The sequence below is a fragment of the Herpailurus yagouaroundi genome, unplaced genomic scaffold (genome assembly GCF_014898765.1).
Source record: "Herpailurus yagouaroundi ecotype Mexico unplaced genomic scaffold, PumYag 203, whole genome shotgun sequence".
In the NCBI taxonomy this organism is placed as follows: Eukaryota; Metazoa; Chordata; class Mammalia; order Carnivora; family Felidae; genus Herpailurus; species Herpailurus yagouaroundi.
In genome coordinates this window covers 28,866,708-28,876,506 of record NW_024412434.1, presented here as the reverse complement: position 1 = coordinate 28,876,506, position 9,799 = coordinate 28,866,708, and positions in this window count along the sequence as shown.

Sequence of the window (9,799 nt, the reverse complement as noted above, 5' to 3'; positions counted from 1 at the left end):
AGCACTGGTTGGGTCATCTGCCGCATAGACCCCTGCCATCTCCTAAGGAAAGTGACCTTGCAATCATCAACATGCTTTTTTGCCTAATATAACCTAGTTCTGGCTCCACTCTGCCTATAAAAGACTTTCCTTGTGTAGAGCAACTCACAGTTCCTCTCTATCTTCTAGATTGGATGTTTGTTCTATTTGGATGGATTTTTCCTTGAGCTTTCAGAAATTGTTAGAGGCCTCAGTTTATCTTTTAACAACATATATGAGAACTGTCTGGCTCAAAGGTTAAATAATTTGAGAGGTCGAATCATTTGCCCTAGATCGCACAGATTGCCATAGGTGGCAGGGGAGGGGGAGGGGCGGGAAACAAACCAGGTGATCATGGTTACCAGGTGGCCATAAAGCCAATGTCTTTGTTGTTCTGCTGGATTCAACGTGATGGGAGACAAGTCAGTGAGCTTCCAGAAAGAGGAGAAACCCTGTGGGAGAAATCGTTTGAGATGGGAAAAAATGGACCTTTTCTTTCATTTTTGTGATTTCCCTGGAAATGTCGTCCCTTCCATTTTCCTGGGCCCGTAGCATAAGGTATGCATTTTTTCTGGCTTGGAAATGCCATTCTCTCTCCTTTATTTGAGGTGTTATATGTGTAAAGAAATGCATTTAATTCCCGATATTGAGTTCTTAAAGACCAACTGTCATGGGAGCGTATTTAATCAATCACCTTGTGAACATTTGTTGAATCCCTACTGCATGTAAAGCAATATATGCTTTTCTTTATTTACCACTTTAATGATTTTTTAAAATTTGAGTATAATTAGCACACGGTGTTTTATTGGTTTCAGGTGTGCAATATAACGATTCAACAATTCTATACATTCTGCAGTGCTCCTCAAGTGTTCGTCATTAGTCCCCTGTATCTACTTCACCCCACCGCCCACACCCCCTTCCTTCTGGCAACCACCAGTTGGTTCTAGTTAGCAGTCTTGTTTGTTTCTTCTTTTCTTTGCTTGTTTGTTGCTGAAATTCCACATATGAGTCGAATCATATGGTATGTGTCTTTCTCTGACTGACTTATTTCACTTAGCATTATACTTTCTAGCTTCGTCCATGTCATTGCAAATGGCAAGATTCCATTCTTTTTTAGGGATGAATAATAATCCACTGTATAATACATACCACGTCTTCTTTATCCATTCACCTATCAATGGGCACCTAGGTTGCTTCCATATCTGGGCTATTGAAAATCATGCTGCAATACACATAGGGGTACATGTGTCTTTTCAATCTAGTGTTTTCATTTTCTTTGGGTAAATAGCCAGCGGTGGGATTACTGGATCATACGATAATTCTATTTTTAATTTTTTGAGGAACCGCAGTGGCTGCACCAATTTGCATTCCTACCAACGGTGCACAAGGGTTCCTTTTTCTCCACATCCTTGCCAATACTTGTTTTTTCTTGTGTTTTTGATTTTAGCCATTTTGACGGGTGTAAAGTGATACTTCATTGTGGTTTGAATTTGCATTTCTCTGATAATAAGTGATGTTGAGCATCTTTTCATGTGTTTGTTGGCCATGTGTATGTCTTCTTTGGAAAAGTGTCTATTCAGGTCCTCTGCCTATTTTTTATTGGATTATTTGTGGGTGTTTTTTTTTTTTTTTTGGTGTTGAGTTACATGAGCTCTTTATAAAATGAGTATTAACCCCTTATCTGATATATCACTTGCAAATATATTCTCCCATTCCGTAAGATTTTTTTTTTTTTATGGTTTCCTTCACTGTGCAGAAGCTTTTCATTTTGGTGTCATCCTGATAGTTTAATTTTGCATCTGTTCCCCTTGCCTCAGGAGAACTATCTAGAAAAATGTTTCTATGGCCAATGTCAAAGAAATTACTGCCTATGTTTTCTTCTAGGAATTTTATGGTTTCAGGTCTCACATTTAAGTCTTTTTAAAAAAAAATTTTTTTAAACGCTTTTATTTATTTTTGAGACAGAGAGAGACAGAGCATGAACGGGGGAGGGTCAGAGAGAGAGAGGGAGGCATAGAATCGGAAACAGGCTCCAGGCTCTGAGCTGTCAGCACCGAGCCTGACGCGGGGCTCAAACGCACGAACCGCGAGATCATGACCTGAGCCGAAGTCGGACGCTTAACCAACTGAGCCACCCAGGCGCCCCTCACATTTAAGACTTTAATCCATTTTGGGTTTATTTTTTTGTGGATGGTCTAAGAAGATGGTCCAGTTTCATTCTTTTGCATGTTGCTGTCCAGTTTTCCCAACACCATTTGTTGAAGACACTGTCTTTACCATTTGATATTCTTGCCTCTTTTGTCATAGATCAGTTGGCCATATGACTGTAGGTTTATTTCTTGCTCTCTATTATGCTCCATTGATCTGCGGGTTTGTTTCTGTGCCAGTACCATACTGTTTTGATTACATTAGTTTTGTTGTATATCTTGAAATCTGGGATTCTGATACCTCCAGTTTTGTTTTTCCTTTTCAAGATGGCTTTGGCTATTCAGGTTTTTTTTTTTTTTAATTTTTTAAAAATGTTTATTCATTTTTGAAAGACAGAGACAGAGCACAAGCAGGGGTGGGGAGGAGAGAGGGGGGGACACAGAATCTGAAGCAGGCTCCAGGCTCTGAGCTGTCAGCACAGAGCCTGACGTGGGGCTCGAACTCACAAACTGTGAGATCATGACCCTCACAAACTGCGAGATCATGACCCGAGCCGAAGTCAGATGCTCAACCAACTGAGCCACCCAGGGGCCCCATTCAGAGTTTTTTTTTGTGGTGCCATACAAATTTTAGGATTATTTGTTCTAGTTCTGTGAAAAATGCTGTTGGTATTTTGATTGGGATTGCATTAAATGTGTAGATTGTTCGGGGAGTATAGACATTTTAGCAATATTGTTTCTTCGAATCCATGAGCATGGGATGTCTTTCCATTTGTTTGTGTCCTCCAGTTTCTTTCATCAATGTTTTCTAGTTTTTACAGTCTTTCACCTCCTTGGCTGAGTTTATTCCTAGGTATTTTATTATTTTTGGTGCAATTGTAAATGGGATTGTTTTCTCTATTTTTCTTTCTACTACTTCCTTATTAGTGTATAGAAATGCAACAGATTTCTTTATATATTAAATTTTGTATCCTGTGACTTTCCTGAATTTGTCAGTTTTAGTAGTTTTCTTGGTGGGTCCTTTAGGATTTTTCTTTTTTTTTTTTTTCAACGTTTATTTATTTTTGGGACACAAAGAGACAGAGCATGAACGGGGGAGGGGCAGAGAGAGAGGGAGACACAGAATCGGAAACAGGCTCCAGGCTCTGAGCCATCAGCCCAGAGCCCGACGCGGGGCTCGAACTCACGGAGCGCGAGATCGTGACCTGGCTGAAGTCGGACGCTTAACCGACTGCGCCACCCAGGCGCCCCTCTTTTTTTTTAAGATTTATTTTATTTTTTGAGAAAGAGCGTGGGCAGGGAGTGGGCAGAGGGAGAGAGAGAGAATCTTAAGCAGGCTCCACGCTCAGTGTGGAGCCCCACACGGGGCTCAATCCCATAAACCTGGGACCATGACCTAAGCCAAAATCAAGAGTTAGATGCTCAACTGACTGAGCCACCCAGGTGCCCTGAGTTTTTAGGGTTTTCTATACATAGTATCATGTCATCTACAAATAGTGACAGTTTTACTTCCTTCTTACCAATTTGGATACCTTTTATTTCTTTTTCAATTTGGATGCTTTTTCTTTTTCTTATCTGATTTTTGTGGCTGGGACTTTTATTATTACTGTGTTGAACAACAGCGGTGAGAGTGGGCATCCTTGCCTAGTTGTTAATTTTAGAGGAAAAACTCAGTTTTTCATGATTGGGTATGATGTTACCTGTGAGTTTTTTATTTTTTTTCATTTTTTTAATGTTTATTTATTTCTGAGAGTGGGGAGAGCAAAGAGAGGGAGACACAGAATCCAAACTAGGCTCCAGGCTTTGAGCTGTCAGCACAGAGCCAGATGTGGGGCTTGAACTCATGAGCTGTGAGATCATGACCCGAGCCAAAGTTGGAAGCTTAACTGACTGAGCCACCCAAGTGCCCCACCTGTGAGTTTTTCATATGTGGCCTTTATTATGTTGAGATATGTTCCTTCTAAACCTACTTTATTGAGAGTTTTTATCATGAATGGATGTTGCACTTTCTCAAGTGCTTTTTTTTTTGTTTGCATCTGTTGAGATGATCATATGGTTTTTTATCCTTTCTCTTGTGAAATATCTGTTGATCGATTTGTGAATATCGAACAACCCTTGCATTCCTGGAATAAATCCACTTGATTGTAGTGAATGATTAAAAAAAATTTTTTTTAATGTTTATTTATTTTTGAGAAAGAGAGAGAGAGCACAAGTGGGGCAGGGGCAGAAAGAGAGAGATGAGACACAGAATCTGAAGCAGGCTCCAGCTCTGAGCTGTCAACATAGAGCCTGACACGGGGCTCGAACCCATGAACCTTGAGATCATGACCTGAGCCAAAGTAGGACGCTTAACTGACTGAGCCACCCAGGCACCCTGATGAATGATTTTTTTAAATGTCTTGTTGGATTCGGTTTGCTAATATACTGTTGAGGAATTTTGCATTTGTGTTCATCAGATATATTGGCCTGCAGTTCTATTTTTTGTAGTGTCTTTATCTGTTTTTCATAAGTGGGTAATGCAAACCTCCCGGGATGAATTTGGAAGTTTTCCTTCCTCTCTGTTTTTTTGAGAATAGTTTGAGAAGAACAGGTATTAACTCTTCTTTAAATATTTGGTAGAATTCGCCTGTGAAGCCACCTGGTCCTAGACTTTTGGGAGTTTTTGATTACTGATTCAATTTCATTGCTAGCAATAGGTCTGCTCAAATTTTTCTATTTCTTTCTGATTCATCTTTGCAAGTTTATATGTTTCTAGGAATTTATCCATTTCTTCCAGGTTGTCCAATTTGTTGGCATATAATTTTTCATAGTATTCTCTTATAATCCCTTGTGTTCCTGTGGTAGTTATTTGCCCTTCGTTTCTGATTTTATTTATTTGAGTCCTCTCTCTTCTTTTTTATAAATGAGTCTGGCTGAAGATTCATGAATTTTGTTGCTCCTTTTCAAAGAACCAGTTCCTGGTTCATTGATTTGTTCTTTGTTTTTGTTTTTGTTTTTTGTTTTGTGTTGGTTTTTTGCTCTCCATTTCATTTATTTCTGCTCTTTTATTATTCCCTTCCTTCTACTGGCTTTGGGTAAAGCACTCTATGGAATGCTGTGAAAGATACAAAGATGATCTCTCTATGTTGCCTGAGCACTCAGAAGAGTGAAGGAGATAAAACATTGACACGTAAAAGTCTAACCTAGACCGTAAGGGATCATACGAGCATGTTGAACTAAGCCTGTGTGTCTTAATTTTGGCAACACACCAGAATCGCCTTGTAAACTCTATGAAGTGCTGAGGTCTAGACCTTACCCACAGAGGTCTTGTTTTGATTGGTCTGATGCCCCGCTGCCCCCTCCCCCCATGGTTGTTCTTTAAAGTTTCTTAGGTGATTCTAACATGCAGCCAAGGTTCAGAACCATTGAACTACAGTAACCCAAACTATCTTCTCCAGCTCTCAGATTGCATAAGTCTAAACTGATGTGAGGAAACCTAGGATGCTCAGAGGGTAGGGTTGGGGCGGGAGGAAACCACTGGATTAGTATTTTATCTCAGTTAATCTTCACGGGGATTCTATATCACCTTCCCTCAGTCTACGGCAGCCCCATCCATCCTCCCACCCGTCCCCATCACTGCCTCCAGAATGAACTGCCACCTGCATTCACAGGGGGGAGAGACCCTCTCCCTCTAGAATTCAGTTTGTAGACCACTTTGAATCCCAGTAGCTTTTTTTTAACAAATATGTGCTTGCTAGTTTATCCGGTTTCCTTTTTCTTTTCCCTCTTCTCCAAGGGTTGTGGTGGTGGGTGTGATCGTTTCTTCTGTATTCCAGTTGGAAGTGGATCTCTCTTAGGTACTGGGAAGCTCTGCAAAGAGAGGCATGCAAATTGCTGTGCGGGAAGATTTGTCTGGGGGCAAAGGCAGGATGAGTTAAATTTAGGAGAGTCAGGATATGGGCAGGAGGGAGGATGTTGTAAGAATGGAACGGAAGTTGATGAATGAGAGGGGTATTATGAGAGAATAGGCTTCAAGTTCTAGGGAAGGACTCAAAGTTGTGTCTAACTCCAACGCCTGAACTCTTCCGTATCCTTTGTGTAATTGGCCAGAGGAAGCTTACTGCCCCTGCTGAATTGGCTAAGATAGAAATAATACTCTTTGGCTTAAGCTGTTATCCTGCTGTAATTGTAGAATACGGCTTTGGCTCCTGGGACTCCTACATTGAACTTTGTTGTATCTGAGAACGAATGAGATGGTTCAGAAAACTTATGCCAAACTTACTGGGATGAGCACTGGGTGTTGTATGTATGCTACTCCTGAAACCAATATTGCACTGTATGTTAACTAAAATCCAAATAAACATAAAAATAAAAAAAGAAAACGTATGCCCAAACTCATGGTAAGATTGTTAGCAGGTACCTAGAACATCCCCTATAGAAGTCTCCTTTGTGACTTTTTTTTGGTGTTGTTTGTCATTGACAGTAGTGTAGACTTTCTGATTGGGAATTGGATACGTAAGCGTGGCAGGCTTCTGTTTTAAAAAGTTCGTTTCTTCTAATTTAGTGATTCAGCTTCTAGAAATCTGTCCGAAGACATAAATGCAGGCAAAGATTTGTGTAGAAAGTTATTTATAATAAGGATAAATTTAGAAATGATTGAAATGTCTTATATTAAGGGATGATATATATACTATATATCTGCAAAATCATGTATATGTGATTATAAAAATATCTGAAACAACGGAAATGGACATCAATACGGAATTGTTAAAAAACTATAATCTAGGGGGGCGCCTGGGTGGCTCAGTCGGTTAAGCGTCTGACTTCAGTGCAGGTCATGATCTCACGGTTTGTGAGTTCAAGCCCCGCGTCGGGCTCTGTGCTGACAGCTCGGAGCCTGGAGCCGGCTTCGGATTCTGTGTCTCCTTCTCTCTCTGCCCTTCCCCCACTCACACTCTGTCTCTCTCTCTCAAAAGCAAATACAAAAATTAAAAAGCACTGTAATATAGTCATATGAGGGAAAGCAACAATTAAAAGTAATGAGATAAACCTACATGTACAGATTTGAAAAGATCTCTAACACATTATTGTGTAGTATGGTGTCATTTATGTCCTATACCTATGCTATTTACAAATACTATATGCTAATTCATAGAAAAAAATCCTGTGTGTTTAGAAGGATAGGTACCAAACTGTTAGCAGAGCTAAGTTGGTTTTGGGGGTAAAGTGGGTGGAGATGGTAAAGCAGGACCTTTACGTTTTACTCTACAAACTTCTACATTTGGATCTTTTACAAGGAGAACAATTATATCTATTACCTATGTAATTAAAAATGGTAAAATCTGGAAAATCATCAGAGACTCAAAATCCAGAGGACAACCTGAGGGTTGATGAGGGGAGGTGGATGGGGGGATGGGCTACCGGGGGGATGGGCATTCAGGAGGGCACTTGTTGGGGTGAGCACTGGGTGTCATTTGCAAGTGATGAATCTCCGAATTCTACTCCTGACACCGTTATTACGCTCTGTGTTAAGTAACTTGAATTTAAAAAAAAACACAGTAAAATCGTAAAAAGTCTTGAGTGTTAGTTTTCTGCCTCTGTACTTTCTCTTGAAGCTTGCCGGCTTACTGCAAGATTTTAAAAAAGCTACCTCCTCTTCTAGAAATCTAAAGTGGTTTCATAAAACCCAACCACTCGGGCAATAGCTTCGAGGTGAACCGGCGACCTGGTGAGGTTTGCAGACAAGCTGTGCTGACGCGGGTGTCCGTGGGTGGCAGGATGTGGTCGCCTAATGCAGACAGAGGTGCTCCACGTGCGGGTGACAGTGTGTCGTCACCCAACAGCCAGGGCTGGGGTGTGTTCTGAGACGTGAGCTCAGAAAGAGCACCCCGTCCTTCAGTTCCATGTCCTTCTACCTTGGCCACCGGTGTAGAGAAGGAAAAGATGCCACCGTGGCCTGGTGCTGGGGGAGGGGAGAGCAGTGCACCACCAGGACGAGGGAAAGGGCACTGTCTTTAGGCGGCCTTTAGTAGCAGGTTTCCTCTGGGACCAGGAACAGACGGTCTGTTAATTCAGGTACTTTCCCCTGTATCCGCTTCCGATGATCCACTGAAGCCACTCAATCCACAGCGTGCTTCTTCCTATGCAGGAGTGGAAGAATGGAGTTTCTGGAAGGGACCCTGGCTCACCCAGTCCAGCCCCTGGCTGACACCGGGAGAGGGGCCCCGGGCACCAGGACGCCCAGCTGGCCCTCGCCCCAGCAGCCCGGAGCCCAGACCGGCGTCGTGCGGCTTTGTCACTCCTCTGGCTCTCTTGACAGCAGCTTCTGGTGACGCCCTGGAAGAGACCACGTTAACCGGAGACCAAGATGAGCCCCAGAGAGAGGGTCTCCTCGTTCTGTGGCCACTTGCCACTCTCAGATCAGTGTCACTTGAGTGAAATAGGTTTAGGGTCTTCACTTCTGTGTTTTGCTGGTACGGACCAGTTGAAAATGGCTGTTTTCTGTTAACCTGGCTTTTTTTGGCCGTTCGTTCTCTTGGGCCCCACTTACAGCCTCATGGGGAGGGGTTTACATGTGTTTTTTCTAACCCCCATGGGAATGAAATAAAATTTAAATCAACCTCTTTTTTTTTTTAAATCAATCAAGCTTAATGCAAAAATGCAAGATATATTTTGTCTGGGTAAGATTTTTTTTTTTCATTTTAAAATTTTTATTTAAATCTAAGTTAGTTGGGGCACCTGGGGGGCTCAGTCGGTTAAGCGTCCGACTTTGGCACAGGTCACGATCTCACAGTTGGTGAGTTCTAGCCCCACGTCAGGCTCTGTGCTGACAGCTCGGAGCCTGGAGCTGCTTCGGATTCTGTGTCTCCCTCTCTCTGTCTCTCTCTCTGCCCCTCGCTAGTGTTCTGTCTCCCTTTCTCTCAAAAATAAACATAAAAAATAAAATAAAATAAAATAAATCCAAGTTAGTTAACATACAGCATAGTATTGGTTTCCTGAGTAGAACCCAGTGATTCATCCCTTACATAGGACACCCAGTGCTCATCCCAACAGGTGCCCTCCTGAATGCCCATCCCCCATGTAGCCCATCCCCCACCCACCTCCCCTCCAGCAGCCCTCAGTTTGTTCTCTGTATTTAAGGGTCTCTTACAGTTTGTTTCCCTCTTTCCTTTTAATCTCATTTTTCCTTCCCTCCCCCTATGCTCACCTGTTTTGTTTCTTAAATTCCACATATGTGTGAAATCATATGATATTTATGGATAAGATTCTTTCAACAGGTGTCTTCTTTTAAGAGGGCGTAAACAGGAGAGCACTTAAGAGGAATGTTTCCTGTCGTTTCCTTTAGTCTGCAGGACTCGGCCAGGTCAGTGGGTCTGACGGCAGGCTTTGCCCTGAGCCAGAGACAGTTTGGATGTGCGGATTTCAGGGGGAAGGTCCCGAGTTTTGAATGACATCACTCTGGGGATGCTCTCGGCTCTCGGCTCTCGACCCAAGGGGGCAGTTCGGGCGGGCCTGATGCTAAAGCCATGGGGAAGAAGTTAGCCAAGTGTGAAAAAAAAAAAGGTGACAACAGCACTGTATACCAATAACACTAGTAATAGTAATAATAATAAAGTGCTGGCAGGTGATCAGAGGGGCCTTGACATTCACTCTCC